At 42.5% G+C, this 27,111-nt stretch overlaps 1 pseudogene; it reads right to left on the reverse strand.

Annotated features, from left to right (window-relative positions):
- Positions 1-242: 242 nt before the first annotated feature.
- The window catches only part of LOC148139968 (uncharacterized), a 112,425-nt pseudogene continuing 85,556 nt past the window's right edge, over positions 243-27,111 (reverse strand).

A 27,111-nucleotide genomic window follows, 5' to 3' on the forward strand; every position in this document is an offset into this window, starting at 1 on the left:
GAGAAAGAATTATCTCTCTCCCTCATCTCTATGTTTACAACTGGAGACATGCCATGAGCCCAATAATCAGCGATATCAAAATCCCAGCCACACCAATTATTTTTGTGATATATCAGAGTTACTGTAAAATGGGTTAACTGGAGCTGTTTGTTCAGTGACTGTGATTAATATCAGTCTTCCTGGAACTAAGTGGGTCACTGGAGGCTTTCCCTCTTCCATAATTAGGACCTTCTTTCAACTTGTTATGCCATAGTACTCGGGGCAGAGTCAAACTCAACAATATTGGTATCAGCAGCTACAGAGAAAGAGAGAGAAATCAGAATCTGAGAACATTAGAATGGTCCAACAATAAATTTCAATCTGAGAACATTAGGCTGGAATCTTACAACAATGGATCAGAATCTGAGAACATTAGACTGGAACGTTCCAACAATGGACAGGAGTTTATCCTTGGGTCTTTATTGGCTTTCTCTGGATTGGGCATGGTTAGAGTTGCGGATAGGAGCCGTACTGATGATTATTCAAGCTGGGTACTATCCCATCCTCGCCATTATTGGTGTTCCTGGTAAGTCTATCTCTGTCGATTCTATAAATGACGCTGCATGTTATTGCTATTCTGGTTGATTACATTTAACAAATACATAAACTTTCAGTCACAAACGCCACTTCCTTCTTATGCATTTCCAAACTACTTACTCATAAACATCTGAGAAGGATTAAGACTGTTCGGAACCTTGAGTCCCTTTTTACCATGAACTGTTTTATGTCTCCATATTCTCTATGTTATCAAACCTGCTGACATCCACCTTCATAATATCCCCAATCACCAGCTCTGCCTGAGTTCTGTTGCTGAATTCGCTATCATCTACCCCTTCATTAATGACAGATTTTATGGCTCCAGTTCTCTCCTGAACTCTCTTCCAGTTACAAATAGTTTGACCACAAACTTGTTCTTGTCTCTACAGTTAATTCACGACATGGACTCTTAAACAGAGTAATAATGTCACTGACTGTAATTCAGAGGCGCACGTTATGACTCTAAAACCATTGTCTGAAGTCCTACCACAGCCGAAGACAAAATTTAAATTCCAATGACAAAATTTGGAATGAAACCTAATTTCAATCATGGCAAACATAAACGATCAGGATTTCTTTTATTATTTTATTAGTAACCTTTGGTAAAGAAGCCGAACACTTTTTCCCTGTCTGATCTAAGTGTAACCTCAGATCCACAACAATATGGTTGCCTCCATATTGCCTTGACAAATGGCCGCATGGTCAAGGGCAGTTAGGATGCACACCAAATGCTGCCCTTGCTAGTGATGCTGGCATCCCGCGAAACAACAACATTAAAGGTGAAATAACCAAGGAAATGCGGATGCTGGCGATCTGAAATAAAATTCTCCACCGTCCGAAAGAAGGTTGGAGAATCTCAGCCGGTATGGCAGTCTATCGGAAGAAACAGCAGGTATGGCAGTCTGTCAGTGAACCTATCGAAACGGAATGCAACTGAGAAATAATATTATTATATTAGGGATGGTTGGAAGGGTGAGCGGGCGGTTTGTGTTGAGTGGATGATGTCCAGCAAGAGAGAGAGAGAGAGAGAGAGGAAAAGCAAGCAAAATAATTGCTGATGATGGACTGGAAGGAAAACAGAATGGGAAGTTATTCTAACATTTCCCCTTTTCACATATTCCTGAATATCATATTTATAACGGGATGTCCCTGCTTACTGTGAGTTATGTTCCTCTATCTCTCGTCTCTGAGTGTGGTGATCAACTCCATCAGCAATACGTATAGTCGCTGAGATATAGAGAAACGTAATGTTCCATTGTCAGCTGCTTCTTTGGAGAGAGGAACTGTTACTGTGCGACTGTGTGGAGATGAAATAGCTTTCTCAGCCAGGAAGAGAAACTGAGGAAACCGAGGCATTTTCAACACTGAATGGATGCACTATGGGTGTGGGGAATTGACTTGCTGCTGTCATCTAGAAAGTCAGTGGAGGCTCTGTGGATGGTGTTCTCAGGATTGTGATGTCAGCTACTGGGTTCATTCAGGAAGCCCCGAGGGTCTGGAGACCCCACTGTGAATATTGCATTTTCAGTGTGTCTGGGTCCATGGTAAAAAAATGGAGCTGACACTACAAAGAAGGGAAGCTGTGTAAACTGAGAGGAGCAGGGCACTGTACTATACTCTCTGAGATTTCTAAGAACATTTGTCTAAGCTGCACCCATTCAGGTGTAAAGTGTAAAACCAGCTTGTCTCAAAATTGAGGTGGTCACTGAGCTGCATCCCCTCCTTCATTATAACCTGTCGTCTCACACCAGGGACAGGACTGTGTTGACACTCACGATGAATTAAACTAGATTGATTCTGGAACTTTGCAGGCCGCAGTGGGTAATATATCCACCATCTCTGAAGTGCAATCCTCCAATGCATTCATAAGCGGTCAGAAACCACCTGCCTGCTGAGAGGAATGCATTGGTTCCATCTCCACAGGCGAAGGTACAGAAACTAACTTGCAGATATATTAGGGAACAGAATGATTGGTAAAAATGGGAAACTGCAGGAAATCAGAATTAATGAAGAGTATGTCATTGAACATCTAATTGAATTGAAGTTTCATAAGTTGCCGCACCTGATGAGCTACATCCCAGAGGATTGAGATGAGAACAGAGCTAATGAAAGAATTACTGAATATTCTTCAAAGCTAGTTGGATTCTGGAAAGGATGCTTCAGACTGGAAAACAACTATTGTAAACCTAAATATTTAAAACAGGATGGAGTGGGAAAACACAAAACTAAATAGCTTGATGTCAGCTGTGAGAAAAAAAAATTGGACCGTTTTATAAGGAACGTTTCTCAACTAGATACTTGGAGAATAATGATATGATTTGGTACATTCGGCCTAGATTCAGGAAAGGGAAATGATCTTTGATAAACCTGTGTGTGGAGATTATCCGTTGTGACATCGACAGTTAAGAACCTATAGGAGTGGAGTATTTGTATGTTTAGAAGACGCTTGACATGTTTGAATACAGGTGAATGGGGAATGTTAGGGTCCATGGGTAGGTAGGGGTGGTATATATACCACGTGGATTAAACATTGGGGAATGGAGATACGAGAAGAATATTGTTTCTCTCTGGACTGAAGGATTGATGGGCGGCAGCAGGATCAGTGTTTGGGCAATAGCTGTTCACAAAGTATAAAAATGATTCAGATGTGAACAACAAATATCATCATGTATATTTATATTTATTAAATTGTAGAGAGGTTGGCGATTGGTTTTGTTGAAAAGGACCTGGATGTGCTTGGTCATAAGACACTGACAGAATTTCATACTTTTCATTAGATGTTTGATTCACAATACTTTACATGCATCTGCAGAGCCCCCATGTCGATTGACGGAGAGGCACAGGCTCTGAATGAACTCTGAACACTTTAATGCACAGTTACTGTGTGACACTGCATTGAATGTCACTTTGTACACAGTCCTGTCATCAGCCAAAATACCTTCATTCTGAAACAATTAGTTATTCCCCAATGGATTCTGAGCCTTCACGGTGACCATGGGTATGCCTTCTTGGAGATGGAAGATAACTTGGAAAATGGCTAAACAATATTGACTTCATTCCGACTGCCAGAAAACCCATGTTAAAGTAATACATATGTACCATGACTAATTAAGCCATGTGGATCAATTTGGAGCAGTCTGTCTGTGCAGTCCCTGTTCCATTTGTTTGTGATGTTGGAGCATCTCTGACACTTTCCTATTCTTGCGTTTGTGGCTTACCAAGCTAAATAACCTCTTCCTGTTCCTTTGTAAGTTACTCCGGTTGTGAAATGGTTCTTTCTGATCCCATGTATGTTACATGTGGGAGAGAGCAGACTCCCTGTCTTCCTGTGCAATGGGCAGGAGGGACTGAATGGGCTATCCTTCTTCTTGCCCAGTAGTTTTGATGGGATGAATGGCTTCCCCACATTTTTGTGAAACCAGATGGAGGTGCTGAATGAACTCCTCCTTTTACTGTGGAAATGTACTGTGCTATTACATAAATGTTACCCAGACTTTAACAGCACGGTCTTGAATTATGTCCACGTCTTGCTGTACATGGTCACAGACTGTTTCAAGAGCTGAAGAGGGACGACTTGTCCTGAACATTTTGTAAACTTCAGTGAATGCCCCCTCTTCTACACGCACGGTGGCTCAGTAGCTTACACTGCTGCTTGACAGCACCAGGGTCCCAGGTTCGATTCCAGCCTTGGGCAACTGTCTGTGTAGAGTTTGCACATTCCCCACTTGCCTGCATGAGTTTCCTCCGGGTGCTCCGGTTTCCTCCCACAGTCCAAAGATGTTCAGGCCTGGTGAATTGGCCATGCTAAATTGTCCATTACGTTAGGTGCATTAGTCAGAGGGAAATGTGCCTAGTGGGTTACTCTTCGGAGGGTCAGTGTGGACTGGATGGGCCGAAGTGCCTGTTTCCACACTGTAGGGAATCTAATCTGCTCAGTTTGGACTCAAAGGGCTGAATCGCCTCCTTCCACACTGTAGGGATTCTATGATGACAAACTGGAGATGCCTGGGCTGAGGAAGCTACGCTGAGGATCTCCTGCATATGTGTCCCACGGCTGAGATGATTGATGCCCACCAATGATGATAATCTTTTCTTGTGCCGTGAATGACTCCAAAAAGTGTAGAGGTCATAACTAGTTCTCATTAAATGCAATTTACCAGAAGGAGATTTAACAAGATGCTGCCTGGACTGGAAGGCACGTCTTATGAAGAAACCATAAGGGAGTGAGGGCTTTTCTCAATGGAGGTGTACAAGATGATGAGAGGCATAGAGACATGTGAATAGCCAGAAACATTTTCTCAGGGCAGAAATGTCTATGACTAGGTGGCATAATATTAAGGTAACTGGAGGAAGGTTTAGGGGAGATATCAGCGGTAGATCCTTTACACAGAGAATGCTGGGTGTGTCGAATGCACTGCCAGTGGTGGTAATAGAGTCAAATACGTGAGGGAAACTTAAGAGACTCTTGGATAGGCACATTGAACAAAGTGAACGGAAGCATGTAGGTTAGTCTGATCTTGGAGTAGGATAAACGGCACAATGTCGAGGGCTGAAGGTCCCAACTACATGCCTTCATGTAGAACTCTGAGCTCAAAAACTGCATGAATTCATGTAAAACTGCGTTATCGCACTTTTTAGATTAGAATCAATCTAAGCATTATGGCATGGACAGAGAACACAGGGGGCAACACCTTCACCATATTGTCTAGCTACCACCATTGTTTGCATCTAACCTGAGAATGCAACATTTTAAAAAAAGTTTTGTGATTTTCATATAAAAGCAGTGAAACTATCATGGTATTCTAACAGATGAAAGGCTGAATAATCATTTTTTCAATGTATAATTTCAGTTACATCACACTGCAAATTTCTGCTATAAATTCTGTGTTAGGATTGAGCCCTCCACTATCACCTGATGAAGGAGTGACGCTCAGAAAGCTAGTGTGATTCCAATTAAACGTGTTGGACTATAACCTGGTGTTGTGTGATTTTTAAATTTATACACCCCAGTCCAACACCGACATCTCCAAATCAGTACTATTCTTTGTTCTGTACTCTATGGAAGTGCTCAAGAAGACTTTGACATTTAGGAAGATTTGAGACTTGGAGCAGGTCAGCTTTGATTTTAGTGAAGGTAAGGCAGGCTTGGGATGTGAATGTCCTGCCCCTGTTTCTGATGTTCTCCCATTCAGTTATTGGAAAGTTAGTTGGTTTTATTTTCCTGGAAGGTCTTTTATGGAATGTTGCAATCCGGGAGACCCGTGGATTTTGTGAGCCATCACTGGGTGAGATTTGGGGGCTGTATTCACAGTGAATCTGGGTCTACAACATGATCAACAAATGAAGCACAAGATACAGAGAGGGGAAGCTCTGTAAAGAGAAATGAGCAACCTCTTCTATATCCAGCCTGGGTCTTCCAATTACACTTTCCAAATCTCCCAAACCGAGTGGGACAGTCTCGAGGGACCGCATTGTTTCCTCTATTTCTGTACACCATGCTATAAAAGTAAGTGGACTCTAACTGCTCCTGTCTAGCAGGTTAGAGAGGTGGAATGGAACACAGAAACCTGGGACTGAGGAGCAGGAGTGGGTCATTAGAGAATTTGAGCCTTCTCCACCAGGCATTAAGATTGTCGCTGATCAGATTGTGGTCTCAGCCTCATTTTCCTGCCTGTGTCCCATTATCCGTGACTCACTTCTCTGTCAAATCTTTAACTAACTGAGCTGTGAATACTTGTAATCAGAGAAGCACCACAAACTTCTGGGGTAGAGAATTACCATTCGAATGGCCCTTTTAGAATTTTCCCTCATCCCGTTGTGACAATAAGTGAGTCATACAGCGTGGAAACAGCTCCTTTTGTCCAGATTTTCTGTGCCAATCTGGCATCTGAATCAGATCTCGTCCCACTTGTCAGCATTTGGCCCACATCCCTCTGAACCATTCCTATTTATGTACCTATCCCGATACATTTTAAACGTGTAATTGTACCCGCTTTCACCACTTCCTCTGACAGTACACCCACCAACCTCTGTATAAAAAAAATTCCCTCAGGTCCCTTCTAAGTCTTTGCCCTGTCACCTTCACCCTACACAGTCTAGTTCTGGACGCCCCTACACTGGGAAAAGATCTTGCCCATTCAGAATATCCATGACCCTCAGGACTTTTTTTAAACCTCTGTCATGTCACCATTCAGCCTCTGACAGTCCAGAGAAAAAGCCTCAACCTGTTCATCATCTCCCTGTAGCTCAAACTCTCAGGTTCCAGAAAATCCTTGTAAATATTTCCTGCACCATTTCAAGCTTAACAACATCCATCCTTTAGCAGAGTCAACTGATATGTACGCAATATTCTTAAAGTGGTCTCACCTACGTCCAGTACAAGCGCAACACGTTACCCCTACTCCTATACTCAATGTTCTGACAGACTAAGGCAAGCATGTCAACCATGTTCCTCACCACTCTACCGACGTAAACTCCACTTTCAAGGAACTATGAATCTTCACCCGTATGCCTCTTTGTTCATTCCCTGCTTTAACTTATCAAAATGCAAAACCTCACAAATGTCTAAATTAAACTCCATCTGCCAGTCCTTGGCTCATTGATGTCAAAGATCCCGTTATATGCTGAGATAATCTTCTTCACTGTCCACTGCACCACTTTAATGATGTTATCTGTAAACTTACTTACCATGCCTCCGATAATCATATCAATGTTGTTTATATCCGTGATGAAAAGCAGTGAGCTCAGCACTGATTCTTTCAGCACACCGCTGGCGACAGGTCTTCTTTCTGGAAAACAATCCATTGCCTTCAATCCAATTTTGTATCCAATTGGTTAGCTTTTCCAAGATTACATATAACCTAATTTTAGTAATCTGTCTATGATGAGGTACCGTATTAAATGCCTGGCTGAAGTCTGTGTAAACAATGTATACCGCAGTATCCTCTTGAATCTTCTTTGTCACCTCTTCATAATACTCAATCACATTAATTAGACATGATTTCCATTACACAAATCCATATTGACTATCCCTAATCAGTTCTTGTCATTCTAAATAGATGTAAATCGTATCCCTCAGAATCCCTTTATACGAATTCCTCGACACTAACTTTGGCTGATTGAGTCGATAATTCCCTGTGTTGTTTTGGCTCAATGCTCTCTTTTCTAGCGCCACTCCTCCACTGGCCACAAAACATAATTATAACTATGTTGGTGATATGGCAAATGATATAGTTCTCAGAGTGTGTCAGGGTCAAGTCAGGCAGATTTCTTTAATCTGCTAAAACAACACGTTTATGACCAAAACAAAGTTGCTCAAACTATGATGGAAAGAGGAATAACGAGAGGATATTGCAAATATGTACATTGATATTTTCCTTTAAAAAATACTGAGAAACACACAGATACACACACACACAGACACAGACACACATACACAGGCACACACAGACAACACAGACACAGAAACACACACAGACACATACAGGCACACAGACACATACACACAGACACACACAGACACCGAAACACACACAGACAAACAGACACACAAACAGGCACACAAACACGTATTGTCGATAACAAACTGAAAAGCAAAATATGTGCAAAGTTAACTTGGCAGAACATTGTCCAAATATAATTCGAACTCATGACCAAAGAATAAATGAGAGCTTGACCCAAATGCTATTCTATTTATCGAGTCATCAAGTCCTACAACATGGAGAGAGGCAGAGAGGCCCTTTGGCCCAAACTCGTCTATGCTGATCCAAATATCCAACCACATTAACCTCATTTCCCAGCACTTGGCCCATAGCATTCTCATCCTTTCCTGTCCATGTACTTGACCAAATGCCATTTAAATATCGTTAATACAAATGCTTCAAGCACTTCCGTTGGCAGCTCATTCCTTTTGTTTATCACTCTCTGTGTAAAACAGTTTCCATCAGTTTCCCTTTTATTCATTCCTCTCTCACCTTAAAATGATGCCCTCTCCTCCTCGATTCCCCAACTCTAGGAAAAGAAAAGGCTGCATCCATTCACCTATTCCATGTAAACTTCTATACGATCCCTCTCAGTCTTCTATTCTGTAAAGAAAAACGTCCTCGCTTGTCCAACCTCTCCCTATAATTCATACTGTTGAGTCCTGGCAACCTTTTTGTAAATTCTGTCTGCACACATTTCAAATTAAAAACATCCTGCCGATCGCAATTTGACTAATACTGAACGACAAGTGCAGCCTTGCCAACATCCTGTATAACTGCATCATAACTTCCCAACTGCTCTCCTCCATGTCCTGACCGATGCATACTAGTGTGGCAAAAGCCTTCTTCACTACCATGTCTAACTGTGACCCCATTTTCAGAAAATGGTGGACCTAAACTCCATGGTCCCTCGACTCAACTACACTCCTTAAAGACCTACCAATCGCCATGAAACTCCTACCTTGATCTAACGTTGCCAAAATATTCCTCGGCCCACTTCTCCAGTTTGATCAAGGTCCTGCTGCAATTTCTGATATACTTCCTCACTGTCCACGATATCTCCTATTTAAGTGTCATCTTCAAGTTTCCTAATCATGCCTTGCACATTCGCAAGACTATCATTGAGACAGATAACAAACAGCAATGAGCCCAGCAGCGACCCCTGAGGCACTTCATGTGTCACAGGCCTCGAGTCCGAGAGCATCCTTCCACTATTACCCTCTGCTCACTACCATAAAGCCAATTGTGTGTCCAATTCGCCAGATCCCTCTGGATTCCATGCGATTTTCACCTTCCAGACCAGCCTATCAATGGTAACCTTGCCAAAGGCCTTACTGAAAACCTTACAGGCTATGTCCACCCCCTATCCTCATCAACATTACTGGTCATTTCATCAATGAACTCAAACAAATTTGAGAGACATGATCTCCCACTCACAAAGCCATTCAATCTTTCCAGTCTAAAAACAACTATTAATAATAATCATTAAAATGAATAATAACAAACTAATAAATAATAATATGATCACATTTTCAGTGGAGAATAAATTATCCATGGTATGTGATATTGGAACGTGCATCATGGGTGAAGGGCAGAATAGATTTTGTACCTGTGTCATTGAACTGTGTTGAAAAAAGCAAGGGTGGCATGGTGGTTCAGTGGCTAGTACTGCTGCCTCATAGTGCCATGGATCCGAGTTTGGTTCCAGCTTCAGATGACTCTCTGTGTGGAGTTTGCACCTTCTCACTCTGTTTGTGTGTGTTTCCTCTGGGTGCTCCATTTTCCTTCCACAATCCAAAGATGTATAGTCAGGTGAATTGGCCATGTTAAGTTACCCATAGTATTATGTGCATTCGTCAGGAGTAAATACAGGGTACGGGAGTGGGACTGGGTGGGTTAGTTTGGAGGGTCGGTGTGGTCTTGTTGGGCCAAGTGGCCTGCTTCCATACTGTAGGGAATCTGTCAAAAAAACTATTTCTAAAAAACCTTATCTTTCCAAATGCATGTATATCTCATCCCTCAGAGTCTTCTCAAGTAACCTACCAACCACAGATGTTAGGTTTCCTGGTCTATAGATCCCAGAGTTTTCTTTGCTTCCCTTCCTGAATAATGGCACAACATTTGCTACTCTCCAATATTCTGGAACCTAAACTGTAGCTAACAATGATGCAAAAATATCACCCAAGGTCCCCGTAGTGTGCTATGTAGCCTCTTGCAGTGTTCATGGATGCATCTGTTTAGGACCACGAGATTTATCCACCTTCATACATTCTAATGCATCCAACACGTCTTCTCTTGTGATATTGACTCACCTCAAGATAACACCACAACCTTTATTAACCTCCCAAGTATTCATGTATTTCTCCACGATAAAGGCAGAGGAGACATATTCATTGAGAATCTCACAAATCTCCTACAGTCCTAGACATGCATGTCCACTTTGGACCTTGAGGGGTCATATTCTCATTTAGTTATTCTTTTTACTTTAATATACTTGAAGAACCTGTTTGGATTCACCCTAATCTTCTCAGCCAAAGCTATCTTGTTGCCACTTTTCGCCCTCCTGATTTCCTTCTTCAGTAAACTACTGTATCCCCTGTACAACTCCAGGTATTACCTCGATCCCAGCTGCCTGGACCTGAGCCACGCCTCCTTTTTGCTGGTCAAAGCCTCAATATCTGCTGACATCCGAGGTTCCCTCTTCCTAACAACCTTGCCTTTTACCCCCACAGGAACATATAGACCTTGAACTGTAGACATTTCACTTTTAAAGTCCTCCCACTTGCAGGAGGTCCCTTCGCCTGCAAACAAACTCTTCCAACCAACCCCTACAAGATCCTGTCTAATTCCATGAAAGTTTGCCTTGCCCCAATTTTGAAATTGAAAATGTGGAGCAGTTTTGTCCTTCTCCATAACTATTTAAAAATTAATAGAACTATGGTCACTGGTCCCAGAATGCTCCCCCACCCCCGTCACCTCCGCCACCTGTCCTGCCCTAGATCTTAGGGTAGGTCAAGTTTCGTCCCTTCCCGAGTTGTACCTTCTACTTACTGCTTGAGGAAACTATTCTGAACACACTTATTAGATACACCCCATCTCCGTCCTTAATTCTATGTCTTCCGAGTCTATGTTAGGAAAATTAAAATCTACTAATGCAATCCTATTGGCCCTGCAGGTCTCCCCAGTCTGTCGACATATTTTTGTTCCCCTAATTCCTCGTTTACAATTTGGGGGCCTATAGTACAATCCAAATACGATCACCATTCTCTTCTTATTTCTTAGCTCCCCAGACAAGTGCTCACAGGATGATCCATCAGTTATTTTATCTCTGATTACAGTTGTGATACACGCCTTAATCAAAAATAAACTCCCCATCCCCTCTTTCCACCATCTCTGTCCTGCATAAAGTACCTGTACCCTGGTACATTAAGCTGCCAGTGCTGTCCCTCCCTTAGCCATGTATATGTAATGGCTATAATATCCCAGTCCCATGTACCGATCCATGTTCTGAGTTCATTAGCCTTACCAGTCAGCCATCTTGCATTGAAACAGTTGCAATTTAATCCAACAGACATTCCTTGCTCCCTATCGTTGTCTGGCCTGACCTGTCTCTTCATTTTACTGTTTCTGATTACTGTATCTCCTGCCAGCCTCGCACTTGCCTCCCTGCTGTTGAGGATCCCACCCCTCCCCAACCCCAGCCAATCTAATTGAAACCATCCCTTGCAGCAGTTTCAAACCTGCCTGCCAGGATATTGGTCCCCTTCCTGTTAAGGTACAACCCGTCCTTCCTGAACACGTCACCTTGCCCCACAAAACATCCCAGTAATTCAAAAACCTCTGCCCCCTGCACCAATTCTTGAGCCACCCGTTCATCTGCCATATCCTCCAGTTCTTACCCTCATTATCACGGAGCACTGGAAGTAAACTGGATATTACCACTGTCATGGTCCTGTCTTTTATCCTTTTTCCCTAGCTCTCTACAACCACTCTTCAGGACGTCATCACTATTTCTACCTGTGTCGCTCTGTTCTTTGTACCAATGTGCACAATGACTTCTGGCTGCTTCCCGCCCACTCACACCCGGTGAGAACGTTCTGCAGCCAATCTGAGACATTCTGGACCCTGGCATGTGGGAGGCTACACACCATTCCGGATCCCCATTTGCAGCCACAGAATCTCCTGTCTGTGCCCCTCACTATCGAGTCAGATAATTACTTCTGTAGTTATTCTGCCTGCACAATCTTCAGACAATGGGATTTCTTCCTGAAACAGTTGAATTTGGCTGAATTGTATTGTTTCAGGCAATGGGGAGATTCCAATGAATCCTCATCAGGAATCCTCCATTTGTGGGAAAGATGACTGGATTTTTTTTTCACTCCCACACATTGCTGAGATGAGCGACAGGGAAACAGAAATGGAGCAATAGAATGTTCCTCCACAGATTGGCTACATTTTCCATCTGTCAGTTAAATCAGTAACGTTATCAGTCACACACTGGATTTTGTGAGCTCTTCTTGAACATTGTCCGAACTATATGACTCCATCACATTCTCGACTCCAGGTCAGTGTGTTATTGCAGAATCAATTCATTAACAATAAATGGTTCAACTTGTTTTGAAGATGTGTTAATATGTGCTTGCATAATGTAAAAGTAAGCGTTTCATGTCTTCACAATATCTGTTTTAAAATGAATATTCTTAAACATATATAGTAATTGCTGGAAACGTTCAGCCTGTCTGTCAGCATGTAGGAAGAGAATTCACAGTTCAATTTTTCTGTTCAACGACCTTTCCTTTGGACCTGTCTTCTTCTTAAAGTATTTCCCCAGTTTTATTCTCCCACACAAGAAGAAATATCCATTCGCCAACTACACTCTTCTCAAGGTCTTATATGGTCAATAAAACATCCCTCATTCTCAGGCCGAACTGTTAATTCTTCATAACGTAATGCCTTCATCCCAAGATTGAGTAAAGAGAAACATCTTTGAAACGTTTCGAAGGCAATTTTGTTTTTTTCTCAGTTTAAGCAATTATAAGTACACGTAATACAACAGATGTAATCTCAGCAATGCCCTGTACTGATGCAGAAAACATCGCTAAGATCATACCCAACACCCCTTGCACGAAACAGAATCACTACGTTTACCTTCCAAATTACTTGCACCTTCTTCAGATTAATTTGATGTGATTCATGTACTAAGAGACACAAATCCCTCTGTAAAACTGGGTTCTGCATTCTTCTTGCATTTAAATAAATCTCTGCTGTTTTGTCTTTTCCCCAAAACAGAAAATTTCCATCACATATTAATTGTACTGCTTTTTTCCCGTGAAGCTTTGCTCACAGCCATCCTCTGTCTGTATGCCATTGCATGTTGCTGCGCCCTCCCCCAGTCTGTATCCCATTGCAGGCGCTCTGCCTTCCTCCATCTCTATCCCATTGCAGACGCTCTGCCTTCCCCCGTCTCTGTCCCATTGCAGAATCTCTGCGCTCCCCCAGTCTGTAACCCATTGCAGACATTATGCCCTCCCCCGTCTGTATCTCATTGCAGACGCTCTGCCTTCCCCCTGTCTGTATCTCATTGCAGACGCTCTGCCTCGCCCCGTCTGTATCTCATTGCAGACGCTCTGCCTTCCCCCCGTCTGTATCCCATTGCAGATACTCTGCCCTCTCCCAGTCTGTACCCCATTGCAGACATCCTGCCCTCCCCCGTTTGTATGCCATTGCAGACGCCCTGCCTTCCCCCGTCTGTATCTCCTTGCAGACCCTCTGCCTCCCCCCGTCTGTATCCCATCGCAGACGCTGTGCCTCCCCCCTGTCTGTATCCCATTGCAGACACTCTGTCTTCCCCCTGTCTGTATCTCATTGCAGACGCTCTGCCCTCCCCCGTCTGTCTACCTTTGCAGACGCTCTGCCTTCCCCTGTCTGTATCTCATTGCAGACGCACTGCCCTCAGCTGTCTGTATCCCATTTCAGACGTTCTACCTTCCCCATCTGTTTCCCACTGCAGACGCTCTGCCCTCGTCTGTATCCCACTGTAGACATTCTGCCCTCCCCGTCTGTATCCAATAGCAGACGCTCTGCCCTCAACAATCAGTAACCCATTGCAGACGATCTGCCATTCCCCTGTCTGTATCCCAATTGTAGACCCACTGCCCTCGCTCTTCCCTTCCCCCGTCTGTATCCCATTGCAGACACTCTGCCCTTCCCCGTCTGTATCCCATTGCAGACACTCTGCCCTCCCCCTGTCTGTATCCCATTGGAGACGCTATGCCTCCCCCCATCTGTATCCAATTGCAGACGCCCTGCCCTCCCCCTGTCCGTATTACATTACAGATGCTCTGTCCTCCCACGGTCTGTATCCCATTGCAGACGCTCTGCCCTCACCCATCAGTATCCCATTGCAGACACTATTCCCTCCTCTGTCTGTATCCCACTATAGACAGTCTTCTCTCCACTGTTTGTATCCCATTGCAGATGCTCTGCCTTCCCGTCTGTATCCCATTGCAGACGCACTGCCCTCCTCCTGTCTCTATCCCATTGCAGACGTCTTGCCCTCCCCTTTCTCTATCCCATTGCAGACGCTCTGACCTCCCCTGTCTGTATCCCATTGCAGACGCCCTGCCCTCCCCCTGTCTCTATCCCATTGCAGACGTTCTGCCCTACCCCTGTCCCTATCCAATTGCAGACGTTCTGCCCTCCCTCTGTCTCTATCCAATTGCAGTTGATCTGTCCTTCCCCTGTCTGTATTCCATTGCAGATGCTCTGCTTCCCCGTCTGTATCCCATTACAGACGCTCTGCCCTCCCCCTGTCTGTATTCCATTGCAGACGCTCTGTCTCCATTTGACATCTTATTGAATGACTATCTTGGTGCATCAGCAAACTGAGCTCCATCTCTTTCATCCGGTTCATTAGAATAGATTGTAATTTGCTGATGACCTCACACAGACCCCTGAAGAATTCCACTCGTTACAGCTTTCCAAACACAAAATGAGTAATGATCTTTACTCTGTATTTCCTGACAGCTACCCAGAGCGCCCCTGCTTCTGCATAACAGACTGGGATGGTTATATGGCGTCCTCCTGTGCTGTGTAACTTACTGAATACCTCATTGTGTTTGGTGCGGCCTGTTTGGTGCAGCCCATTTTGCCGCAGATCCATTTAGGCGCAGAACTATTTCAGTGCAGCTCATATTTATTCCTTTTCAGGCTTCGATAAAAGCATTAATCAAAGCAATAAAAATAAAAATAATGTTTATTCCCTTCAGTAAATATGTTAAATAGACACCTGAGTAAGTATAACATTGACTCAGAGTTTCCTTTCAGAGCAACAATGATATTTGGCCTTGCTTTTATTCACATTGAAAACATCCCTGAAGCTATTGAACATTTGACTGATCGCTTCCAGATGAACTGCAACCGCTGCTGGACTGGTTCGAGGATAATGTGGAGGGAGAAGATTACACAGAGGAAATGGTCGGCGTTCACAGCTGTTTCCTGTTGGAATGTGGAATTTATATGAAAGAACTTTAAACAATGAGGACAGAACAAACAATAATGCAGAAGCTGCCCACAGGAGATGACAATGCGAACTTGATGTGGACATCTAGTTATTTGGAAATATATTGACAGTTTACGAAAAGTTCAGAGAGGAAGGGACATTTACTATGAGCATTTGATAGCAAGGACACGATATTCCGTTGAAATTAAAGAAACAGATGCTAGAATACAAACTCGTAAGAAGATTTAGTGAGAGAAATGATGTCGAGTATTTACGAGGATTGCCCAAAATTTTGAATGAACGTCATGTTTTAGATTTTCCGTAATGAACTTATATCGTTTAATTTTTTCTTTTCAACATTTTACTGAAGAGCCTAAACATTATTTTTATTTTTAGTCTTTCATTAATGCTTTTAACTAAACCTGAAAATTGAGAGAGATGAGATTGGAACTGCCAGCGAGTTTAAATTGAGAATTGCTCTTTACTGAACATTGCTGCTTACTTGGTTGGTGGAATGTCGATGTTTCAGAATATCCACACAAGGTGTTCTGGTCTTCTCTGGCTCTTTCCAGGATCCTCCCCACATGTCGAGGTAGCGCGTGACGGAACTGATATCGGGCACTCTAACACCCGGCTTGGCACTTTATGTCCTATTCCAGGCTGTTTCTCTTGGAATGGGAGAAGAGGAGGGACGGAGTGAGGATGGGAGTGTATGTCCCTGCTGTTAATGCTGGTATAGGGGAAGGGGGAAGAGTGAGGTATCCGGAGGGATTCAACCACAGTGTTGTATCTATGCAGTGGTATTAGTGTGTCGGGCTATTGTGTCAGTGACAGAAAAAGTGGGGGAGGGAAGGTGCTGAATTCAACAGTGAGTGTGGTCGTGCTTGATCCTTATTTGAAAATAGCGTGTGAGACTTATTCGGGGGTAGGTGCTATAACAGATATACAGTGAGTGAGAGGGAGCAGAATAATATGGTGACACTTATCCTGGCAAAGTGGGGGGGCGGGGGGAGGGAAGAATATTGATCACCAATTCTTCAGATCATCTCAGCGTTGAGGTGAGTCTCCCTGAACGTCTTGTCCAAGTCTATCGCTAATAACGCGACAGACTCTTTCCCTCGCATCCCACAGAATCAGTTTCGGTGGATCTTACAAATAGCAAGGTGAAGCAAACATTAGTGTGTTATATATCAAAACCAAATCTGTCACGTAAATACTTTACAACATATGCTCTGGAAATTAGGTATGCAATTATAAGCAAGGGGCAGCAATGACATAGTGATATTATCGCTGGGCTCTTAACCCAGAGACCGAGGTAATATTCTGGGGACATGAATTCAAATATTGCCAAGGCAGATGGTGGAATTTGAATTCAATATGTATCTGGAATCAAGGGTTTATGATGATCAGGAATCCATTGTCGATTGTTGGAAAAACTTATCTGGTTCACTGATGTCATTGAGGGACGGATACTGTTGCCCTTACCTGGTGTGGCCTGCATGTGACTCCAGACTCTAGACAATGCTGCTGACTCTTAACTGCCCTCGAGCATGGGCAATAAATGCTGGTTATCCAGGGACGCCCACCCCCTCATCCTGTGAACGAGTAACAAATAATCGTGGGTGCTGCAGTAATAATAGATGGTCTCAAGTTGCATCGAAACTGCAGTGACTATTAATGCTGTGAAGAATAACTTCCGTCAGTGTGCATTAGGTAGGTTGAACAGCATGTTGTGAACCAAACTAGAGAGCAGGTTATTTCAGATTTGTTGTTGTGTTGTCAGGAGGACTAATTAATAACCTTGCTCTGAAGCAGCTTTGGAGGAATGGTGACATCAATATGTTGCATTTTTACACGGCGTCTGAATACAGTATTGAATGTTTGAACGTATAATATAACATTCAATGGGAGAAGACAATTGTGAGAGGCATAGTCCGACAGCACGCAGAAAGGCCCTTCAGCCCAAATTGGTCCATTCCGAACAAAATGTCCATTCGCATTAACCCCATTTCCCTGCCCTTGCCCCATATCCTTCTTATTCTTTCCTCTCCGTGTATTTGTCCAAATGCATTTTTCATTTTGTGAATGTACCCGCCCCAACCACTTCTGCTGGCAGCTCATTCCATGTGTATACCACCTGTGTGTAAAAGAAATTGCCCCTCAGGTTCCCTTTTACTCTTTCCCCTCGGATCTTAAATTGATGCCCTCTAGTCCGTGGGTTGCTCAATCCTGGGGTAAAAAAGACTGATTGCATTCACTCTATCCATGCTTCCCATGATCTTATACACTTCTATCAGATCCCCCTCAGTCTCATACACTCTAAAGTAAAAACTCCTAACTCCGAGCTTGCCCAACGTCTCCCTATAACTCAGACAATTGAGTCCGGGCAACATCCTTGTAAATTTCTTCTGCACTATTTCCATTTTAGTAACATCCTTCCCGTAGCAAAGTGAACAACACTGAACATAGCATTACCAGTATTGCCTCACCAGCATCCTGTATAACTGCAACATAACTCCCTAATTTCGATACTCATTACTCTGACTGATGAAGGCCAGTGTGCCAAATGCATTTTTCACTGCCCTATCTACCTGTGACTCCACTTTCAGAGAACCTTGAATCTGAAATCCAAGGACCCTTTGTCTCAATACACTCCTTAAGATCCTGTCATTCACCATGGAACTCCTACCTTGATTTGACTTTCTAAAATGCAAGAACTGACACTTATCTGAATTAAACTCCATTTGCCATTTCTCGGCCCACTTCCTCACCTGATCAAGGCACTGCTGTAATTTCTGAAATTTCTGATAATCTTCCTCACTGTCCACGATACCGCCTATTTTAGTGTCACCTTGAAACTTATAATTCATGTCTGTACATTCTCATCTAAATCATAGATGTGTGTAATATGTAAATATGTATATATATGTATGTATATACATGTATATATATATGTGTGTGTGTAATATATATATATATATATATACACACACACACACACACACATGCATAAAACGAATAGTAATAGTCCCAGAACAAACCCTGAGGCATTCTACTCATCGCAAGCATTCAGCCCGACAAGCATTCTTCCACTATTATCTATGTTTCCTACCATCAAGCAAATTTTGGATCTGATTTGCCAGCTCGCCCTCAATTCCATATGATCTAAACTTCCAGAGCAGCCTACCATGTGGAACCTTACTGAAGGCCTTACTGAAATCCATATACACTACGTATACCACCATGCCCTTGTCAAAGTTACTGGTTATTTCACCAAAGCACTCTCACAAATATTTGAGCCATGTTCCCCGATGCACAAAGACGTGCTGACTGCTCATAATCACACCCTGCCTTTCCAAATGCATGTATATCGTCTCTCGCAGAATCTTCTCAAGAAACTTACCTAATGGAGATGTCAGGTTTACTGGTCTATTGGTCCCAGGTTTTTCTTTGAAGCATTTCTTGAATAAGAGCACAGCATTCACTACCCTCCATTCCTCCGCAACATCACCCGTTGGCTACTGATGATACAAAAGTACCAACCAGGGCCCCCACTATTACTTCTCTGTCCTCCTGCAGTGTTCCTGAATATATCTGGTCAGGACCAGGAGATTTATAGAAACACTGCATAATCTGAAAGATATGTCTACTTATTTCAGGTCAAAACACCAAAGAGTGAGTAAGTGATTCAATGATGATTAACATAAGAATTTAAAGAAGATATTAATCACAGGAAGTGACTTCAGAAGAATTCCAGACATTGTGGAATCCTAAGAATTCTCAGAAAATTGCAATCCAGAAAAGGAGGGCCATGAAACTGATCAGGAAATCAAAAAGCGAACATGCATGCAAATAAACAGGAACACAAAGAATGCAAAAATCTATGATTATATTTCAAAAGAAAAACAATGTCAAATGTGGAAATTTGCAATCGGGAGAGACGAGTTTATGTTGGCTAACAGGAAAATAGCAAAGCAAATGACCAGTTACTTTACATCTGTCTTAATGGAGTAAGATCCAAAAAATCACCCAGAAATACGAAGTAATCGTATAGGACTTGTGGAAGTAAAGACATACAGTCAATTCATATCAGTAACAAGGCAATATTGAACATGCAGCTGGATTGAGCATTGCTAAGCTTGACAAACCAGATGTACTCCATACCAAAATCTTCGGAAATAAATCGCAAATAGAAGTATTGATTGCATTGTCAATGACAGCGTTCTATTTTCCTGTACATTCTGCAGAGTCTGAAAGCTGTTGTAGATAAATGTACATTAGTAAACGTGATCCAAGCACGATAGATGAATGGTAGGGATCCAGGCATCTACAAAGGGAAAAAGAGATAGTGTGGAGAACTGCTGATAAATTAACTTGACATTTGTCGGGAAACTGTTGGAATCTATTATATAGGATGTGATATTGGGTATTTAGACATTAACAGCAAAATTTGAGACTCAGTATGTATTTCTGAAAGGAAAATCATACTTGACAAACTTTGGAATTGTTTGAAGTTGATTCTTACAGCATAGTTAATGGGGATCCATACGAACTGGCATATTTTAGATTATCAGAAGGCTTTCTATTAGAACTCACAAAGTGAGTTCGAAAATGCAATAATGTGAAGGGTATTTGGAGGAATATATGTAAGTGGAAACTTAAAGTTTCGTTTGCCTTCCTTTAAGGGACTCAGAATATAGACGTAAAGACATGTTGAAGCAGTTTCACAGAGTGTTGGTGAGACTGTACCTGGAGTATTGAGAACAGTTTTTGTGACCAAATCTGAGAAAGAATATACTGACCACAGAGGAAGTGTAATGGACATTATCCAGATAAATCCCTCAGATGGCGAGATTGCGTGATGAGGAAACTCGGCCTGTGTTCTCCAGAGTTTCAAAGAATCAGCTTTGGGTCACTGTGAACTTTATAAAACTCACAAAACATGCGACAAGTTGGAAATTGACAGGAAATTTATCAGGCTGTCTAATCCACCTTCAAGGCAAATAATGGCAGGATAAGGGACAGACCATTTAAGACTGCAATAAAGAGGAAATTCTGCGTGTGTAGGGGATTGACTAACACAGGGGCAAGGCAGGGCAAGATTACAGAGATACCCCAGATAACCTACAAGTGAGTCAAGTGGAACAGAATAACCAGTGAACACGTAAGACTCATTCGTGACTTGCCAAGTTGCATCTAAATCAACTTTAGTAGTAGGAGAAAGAGGGGAGTGGTAGAAGGCTGTTTGTGTGACTGGAGGCTCGTGTACCACGGGCATCATTGCTGGGTCCCTTACTATTTGTGATTCGGAGGTGGTAGTGTTGGGCTGGGGTGGACAAATCTAAAAATAGTATAACACCAGACGAAAGTCTAACAGATTTATTCAGCAGCAGTAGCTTTCGAAACGCTGCTTCCTCATCATAGTGCACAACCATGTGATGTAACTGATGTTGAGAGATTTTTAACCTTATTATTTGTGGTATTCATAAATGATGCAGCTGTGAATATGGACGAGGGTTGGGGTGTGTAATAAATAAGTTTGTATTTGATACAAAGATTGGCCGGGTGGTTGGCAGTGAGGAGGAAGGCCTTATGTTACAGGTAGATACTGATGGAATGGTCAGATGGGTGGATCAATGACAGATGGAATGTAACCCTGATAACTATGAGGTAATGCACTTTGAAAGAACGAACCAGTCAGGGGAGTACTCAATGAATGGCTGCACAATAGAAAGCTCAGAGGGTACTTCTCCACACATCGCTGAATTTGTCTGCACAGGTTAATACACAGTCTGGGAAAGGCTAGGGGAATGTAAACATAGTCTTTATTAATCGAGGCATACATTATAAGAACTATGCAGAACATTGATGAGGGCAAGATGGAATACTGTGTGTAGTTCTGGGAGCAACATTACAGGAAGGATGTGATTGTAGTGGAGGGGGTGCAGAGATGTTCCTTGGGATGGAGCATATCAGCTATGGAGAGAGGCTGGATAACCTCAGATTGTTTAGTTTGGAGGAGAGAAGGCTGCGAGGTCTGTGATTCAGAAGGATAGGATTACGAGGTACATTGTCAGGGTGGTTAGACAGCATCTGTTGATGATACTCAAAGGGCCACAATTTTAAAGTGAAGGATTTGCATTTTAGTGAAGATTGAGAATTGTTTTTCAACCAGAGGGTGTTGGGGTCTGGAATGCACTTCTTGAGAGTGGAATTGTTATGCTGACCTCAAACCATTAGAAACGACACACTTGTGAACTTCAAATGCTTTAAGATTCACGGCTACGGTCTTGTGTCGGAAAATGGGCCTAATGTAGACTGTGCTGTATTTCTGGTAGTACAGAGTCTGTGCTTCTGTGATTGGTTGGCTGTGGAAGGTCAATCATTGAGTAGCTTAAGGTAGGAATTGATTGGTGTCTGAAGACTATCTTAACAAAATTGATAAGAGAGAACTTGTAATATTTTCCGAAAATATGTCAGTGGCATAATTAAGAGAAAAAAGGTGCAGATTTCTTACAGTCTGATGCCATATAGCTGAGGACCGGGAAATAGCAGAACTATGGAGCAAATACTTTAGTTATGCCTTCACAGAAGAAAACAAAACAAAAAAGAAAACTTCCTAGCAATACTAGGGAACTTTAGTCTTGTGAGAAAAGGGGAATAGAATGAAAATAGCAACTAAACAGTTCAGAGAAAGTATTGGACTGAAATTAGTGGACACAGACAAAGTCAACAGAGATTTATGAAATGGGAATTATATTTGAGAAAGTGGTTTTAGTAAAATTATGTAAGAGGTATCAATGCCATACGAGTGGAATCTCAGAAAGATTTTTGATTAAGCCCCAAGCCTATTGTGCAAATTCGAATCCTATGGGATTCGGGCTAATATATGGTCATAGATTTAGAATGGGAGAGCTGGCAGGAACCAGTGAGTATGAATAAAACAATGTTTAATTTTTAAATGGAGGGCTTGGAAGATATTGTAAGGTTCGTGTCTTGGGTTCCAGCTATTCCCAACACATATCATATCTTTGGGTGAGGGGAGCAAATGCAATATTCCCAAGTCTGCTGACAGCACTAACCGATGTCATCTTGTGAGTGGATGAGGAGGATGTAAAAAAGTTCCAAGGTGATTTAGACAAGTGGAGTGACTGGACAAATATGTGGCAGGTAGAGAGTAATGGGGAGATGAGACATTGTGTACTTTGATGGGAACAATGGACTGGCAGCCTCTCATTTGAAAAAGGAGTGTTTGAAAAGTGTTGCACTATAAATGAACTTAAGCTGCATTTTTGTTTATTTCTGCTTAGCCCTCCGACTCCAATTGTGGCAGTGAGTTCTGAAGCCAGAAGTCAATACTGGGAATGGCATTGGCACGCTGACCATTGTATGTAGGCCCAGCACGTGGGGAACTGTAACTTTGAAATGAATCTGGATGTCCCTGTACACCAATCACTGAAAGCAATATTGCAGGAGCAGAAAGCAGGAAGGAAGATAAATGCTGTATTCAACTTCTTTTCAGAGTGATTTTAGTACAGGAGTAAATGTATCTTACTGCAGCTGTACAGGGCCTTGGTGAGACCCCATCTCGAACATTGTGCAGTATTGTGTGCAGTTTTGGTCTCTTTTCCTAACAAATGACAAATCTGACATTGAGGGAGAACAGCAAAGGATGACCAGCCTGATCTCTGGGATGACAGACTTGTTGTGAGAGCAGAGTTTGAGGCAACTGGACCTGTATTCAATGTGCTTTAGGAAGATGAGTGGAAATCTCAGTGAAATATATAACACTCTGATAGGGCGAGACAGATTAGAAGCAAGGATGGTAGTTCCCCTGGCTGGGACGTCTAAAACAAGGGGCCACAATATTAGGTACAGACAGGCCACTTTTTATTGAGATGAGAATAAATGCCTGCACTCGGAGACTGGCGAACCAGGGGTACTCTCTCCCAGATCAGGCTGTGGAAGACAAGGGGCTGAATATAAATAAGGATTTCTGGAAACTAAAGGGATAGGGAGAGAGCAGGAGTGTGGTGTGAAGATAGAAAATCAGCTATCATTCCAGGTTGTTCTCCAATAACGCAATAACTGTGTTCATGTGCAACACTGTGTTGTATAAAATCGTGCAATATTAATAATGGGGTCTATGGAAAAAAGAGGGTAAGTGGCGAACCCCTAAAAATATCAGTAAAAACCAAAAATTAAATTTGATCTAACACACAATAGGACAGTCTAAGTAAATCTTTAAATTACATATAATGGAACAGTGCTGAAAACGTAACACTTTCACACGACAGTCATTCACTGGTGCACTGTACCTTTCACCACAATCTTCACCAGAAAGCGCGCAGGGGCTGACTGACCATGTGATGCCTATTCCGAATTCCAGTTCTCTCCAATATTCTCCCCACAGTTTGAAATAAAGTTCTTTCTAAATATAGACTACAATTCCCAGTTTCCGGCTCAGTTTCAAGGCCTGCAAAGCCGATTGCATTCCTGTTTTTGCTGAACACATTGATTGTACCTTTTGTAGATAGAGGGTTTCTGAGGCAGGATTTGCTATTCATCTGGTGCCCGACAAGGAATCGCGTCACAGTAAACGCCAGTTCACTTTATTAAAAAAAGGTTCATGAATTGCATTGCAGCCGAATTGTATTTAATCAACATGCGTTATCAGTGAACTGCCTGTACATAGAATGGAGGCGCAAAACGGATGGGCTGAATGGACTACAACAGTTCTCAGTTTATGTTTCACAATGTTTAAACATATTAAGGAATATGAATATTGTGTGGGGAAAACTGCATTGAGGAGATGTTCGACCATTAACTAGAATCAGGAAAGCTCAATGAGTTGTATGACGTATTCCTTTCCTGATGCTTCTGTGCAGGGTGTGGGAAAGCTCTGTAAATGTTGTCACAAGCTCTCAGCTGTTAGGAAGGAGGTCTCTGCAGGATCGACAGGATTATGTTTCCCGTTCCCTTTTCTGATAACGAGGATGGTGCCGGCTGTTCCCTCGGGTTTATCCTTTAAGACCTCGGAGCAGTTTGATACAATTGAGTGCCATGCTTGCCCGTTTCAGAGACCATTGAAGAGTGTATCACATGTCTGTGTGTCTGGAGTCACTTTTAGGCCAGACAGGAAAGCACGGGGGATTCACTTCCTGAAAATAGACTGGGGAAGGAGATGGACATCTATAATCGACATTGAACACACAATCACTATTACTGACACCAGGTATTAGATCTCGATATTTTATTAATTGTTTTTAACTTGCACCAGTTGCCAGAGAATTATCCTGGTCTGGATTAGCAATCCAATGACAATTCCACAACAGCACCATTTCCACATGGGGGCCGATCGGAAACCACACTGAACCGATTATTTCTGTGCTGTGTGACAACTCTATCAAAAATAACCCCAACCAATTTGACTATCGTGATGGGACTGAGGGCGTGGTAATTGGTCCGATTGTAATTATTCCCTTCTTAGGGGATGGGACATAGTGGAGTAATTACCCACATTAGGCGAAAGTGAGGACTGCAGTTGCTAATTACTTACATTGCCAGGGCGTTGTCAGAGTTGGAGCTGGAATGAAACAGCTTCCTCAAGTACATGGCTTGTTTTGTAGCAAACGTCCTCAGTCCTATTGCAGGAATGGTGTCAGAGCCAAATGCCTTTGTCGTATCTACAGTGTCCAGCTGTTGCTTCAGGTCACGTGCAGTGAATTGAATTGGTTGAAGACGGGCATCTGTGATTCTGAGGGTATCATAGTGAGGGTGAGGTGGGTAATCGACTCAACACTTCTGGTTGAGGATGGTGCAGATACTGCATCTTTTACATGGATGCACAGGGCTGTTCCATTGTTTAGGATGGGGATAATTGTGGAGTCCTCTCCTCCAGTAAGTTGTTTAATGGTCCATCGACTTTTACGCATGGATTTGACAGGACGAGAGAGCTTATATCTGATTTGTTAGTCTTGGGATCATCTCTTTCTCTGTAACAGATTTCGGTCCTGCTGTTCGTAGTGTAACCAGTCAAGTGCGGTAGCTTTAATGGATTGTCATAGGTGTAGGTGCACGTGATTCCTACCCGACCATGTTCACCCACACTCGTCACTGACCCATGGATCGGCTTGATGGAAATGGTAGATGAATTGACTAGCCTGGAGGAAAAGTTACAGATTGTAATTGAAATCTACAGCATCAGATGATAACTCAGTTTTAGCTGCAATACCTACAATTCACAATTCAATTCTACTGACTGCCCCCCCGCCCCTCAACCCCCCTCCCCCCCCAGTTCACACCGAGACCTATTCACCCATCAGTGCTGTATTCAGTAACCTACTCTGGTTTCTGTTGCGGAAATACTTCTATTTTCATATTCTCATTCTGCTGGAAGTCATTCCTTGGTGTCACGCCTCCAATTTGTTACATAAACAATATCCATTTAAGGTACTAATCTGAATCTTTTCCTTTCAGTACTGTCATCTTCTGTATTTGAAGTGAATGTGTTTCCTTCTGTTTTTCTCCCTGACCATGATTCAGAGCTCTGCAGTATCAGTGATGCCAGCCTTATGCAGTTTCAGAGTCAAGGAACTTGTCACCATGCGTTACGATTCAGTTTCCAGTGTATGGCACTCCATGTTGGACAGGATGTTTGGGCATCTTTGACAATATATCGTTGGAAATTGTTCATAAACAGAAATTGCTGAAGAAATTGCGAAAGATGTTGCAGAATTTTCTGGAGTGAATGCAGAGTTAAACTGTCAGGTCCAGTGAACCTTCTATAAAGTTTTTTTTATTTTTATTTCCAGTATCCATATTTATTTATTTAATTGAAAAAATTGTTCTGCGCCTATTCATTTCTGGAGAAACTCAGCAGGTCTGTCAACATCTGCAGAGCAAGAGAAACAGAGTTAGTGTTTCCAGTCCAGTGTGACAATTCTTCAAAACTGAATACAATTACAAAATGGTCGTTTAATCCCTTGCCAGAGGTGGAGGATAGGTGGCAGGGAAAAGAGGGTGTGGCAAAAGATAAACGGTCTTTTAGCAGTGGTGAATGAGAAGATTCTGCCTAACGGGTCGAATTTAAGGTGTGAATGGGGGAAAGGGGTTCTCTCTATTGCATGCAAGATAAAAAAGACACAACCACACAAAGTTATACGGAGACCAGGAGGGAGAATGTTGACCATGTGGTATTATATAGATCTGGCCACAGATACGTTTGCACTGTCGTGATCATCACCCCCTTTAGACAAAGGAATTCAGGTGCTTGACTTCTTATTGGCACTAGTAAGCGTTTCATGCTGCCTTAGTATTGTAATATGGAGAAAAACAAATGACAGTATGACGGTTTGGGCTGAATGTTGGTTACCTGTTATTTTTAATATTGTTTCAATTTTGCGGTGCTTTTCTTTAAACGTTTGTTCTTGAAGTTAGCATCAGATGGAGTGTAGGTTTTGAGGAGTGACATTATAGAAACTTATAAAATCATGAGAGGTATGGATAGGGTGAATAGCCAAGGTCTTTTCCAAAGGGTAGGGGAATCCAAAC

Source organism: Chiloscyllium plagiosum, unplaced genomic scaffold (genome assembly GCF_037043375.1).
Source record: "Chiloscyllium plagiosum isolate Xiang-an unplaced genomic scaffold, Cpla_swu_hap1 HiC_scaffold_36, whole genome shotgun sequence".
NCBI classification, from domain to species: Eukaryota; Metazoa; Chordata; class Chondrichthyes; order Orectolobiformes; family Hemiscylliidae; genus Chiloscyllium; species Chiloscyllium plagiosum.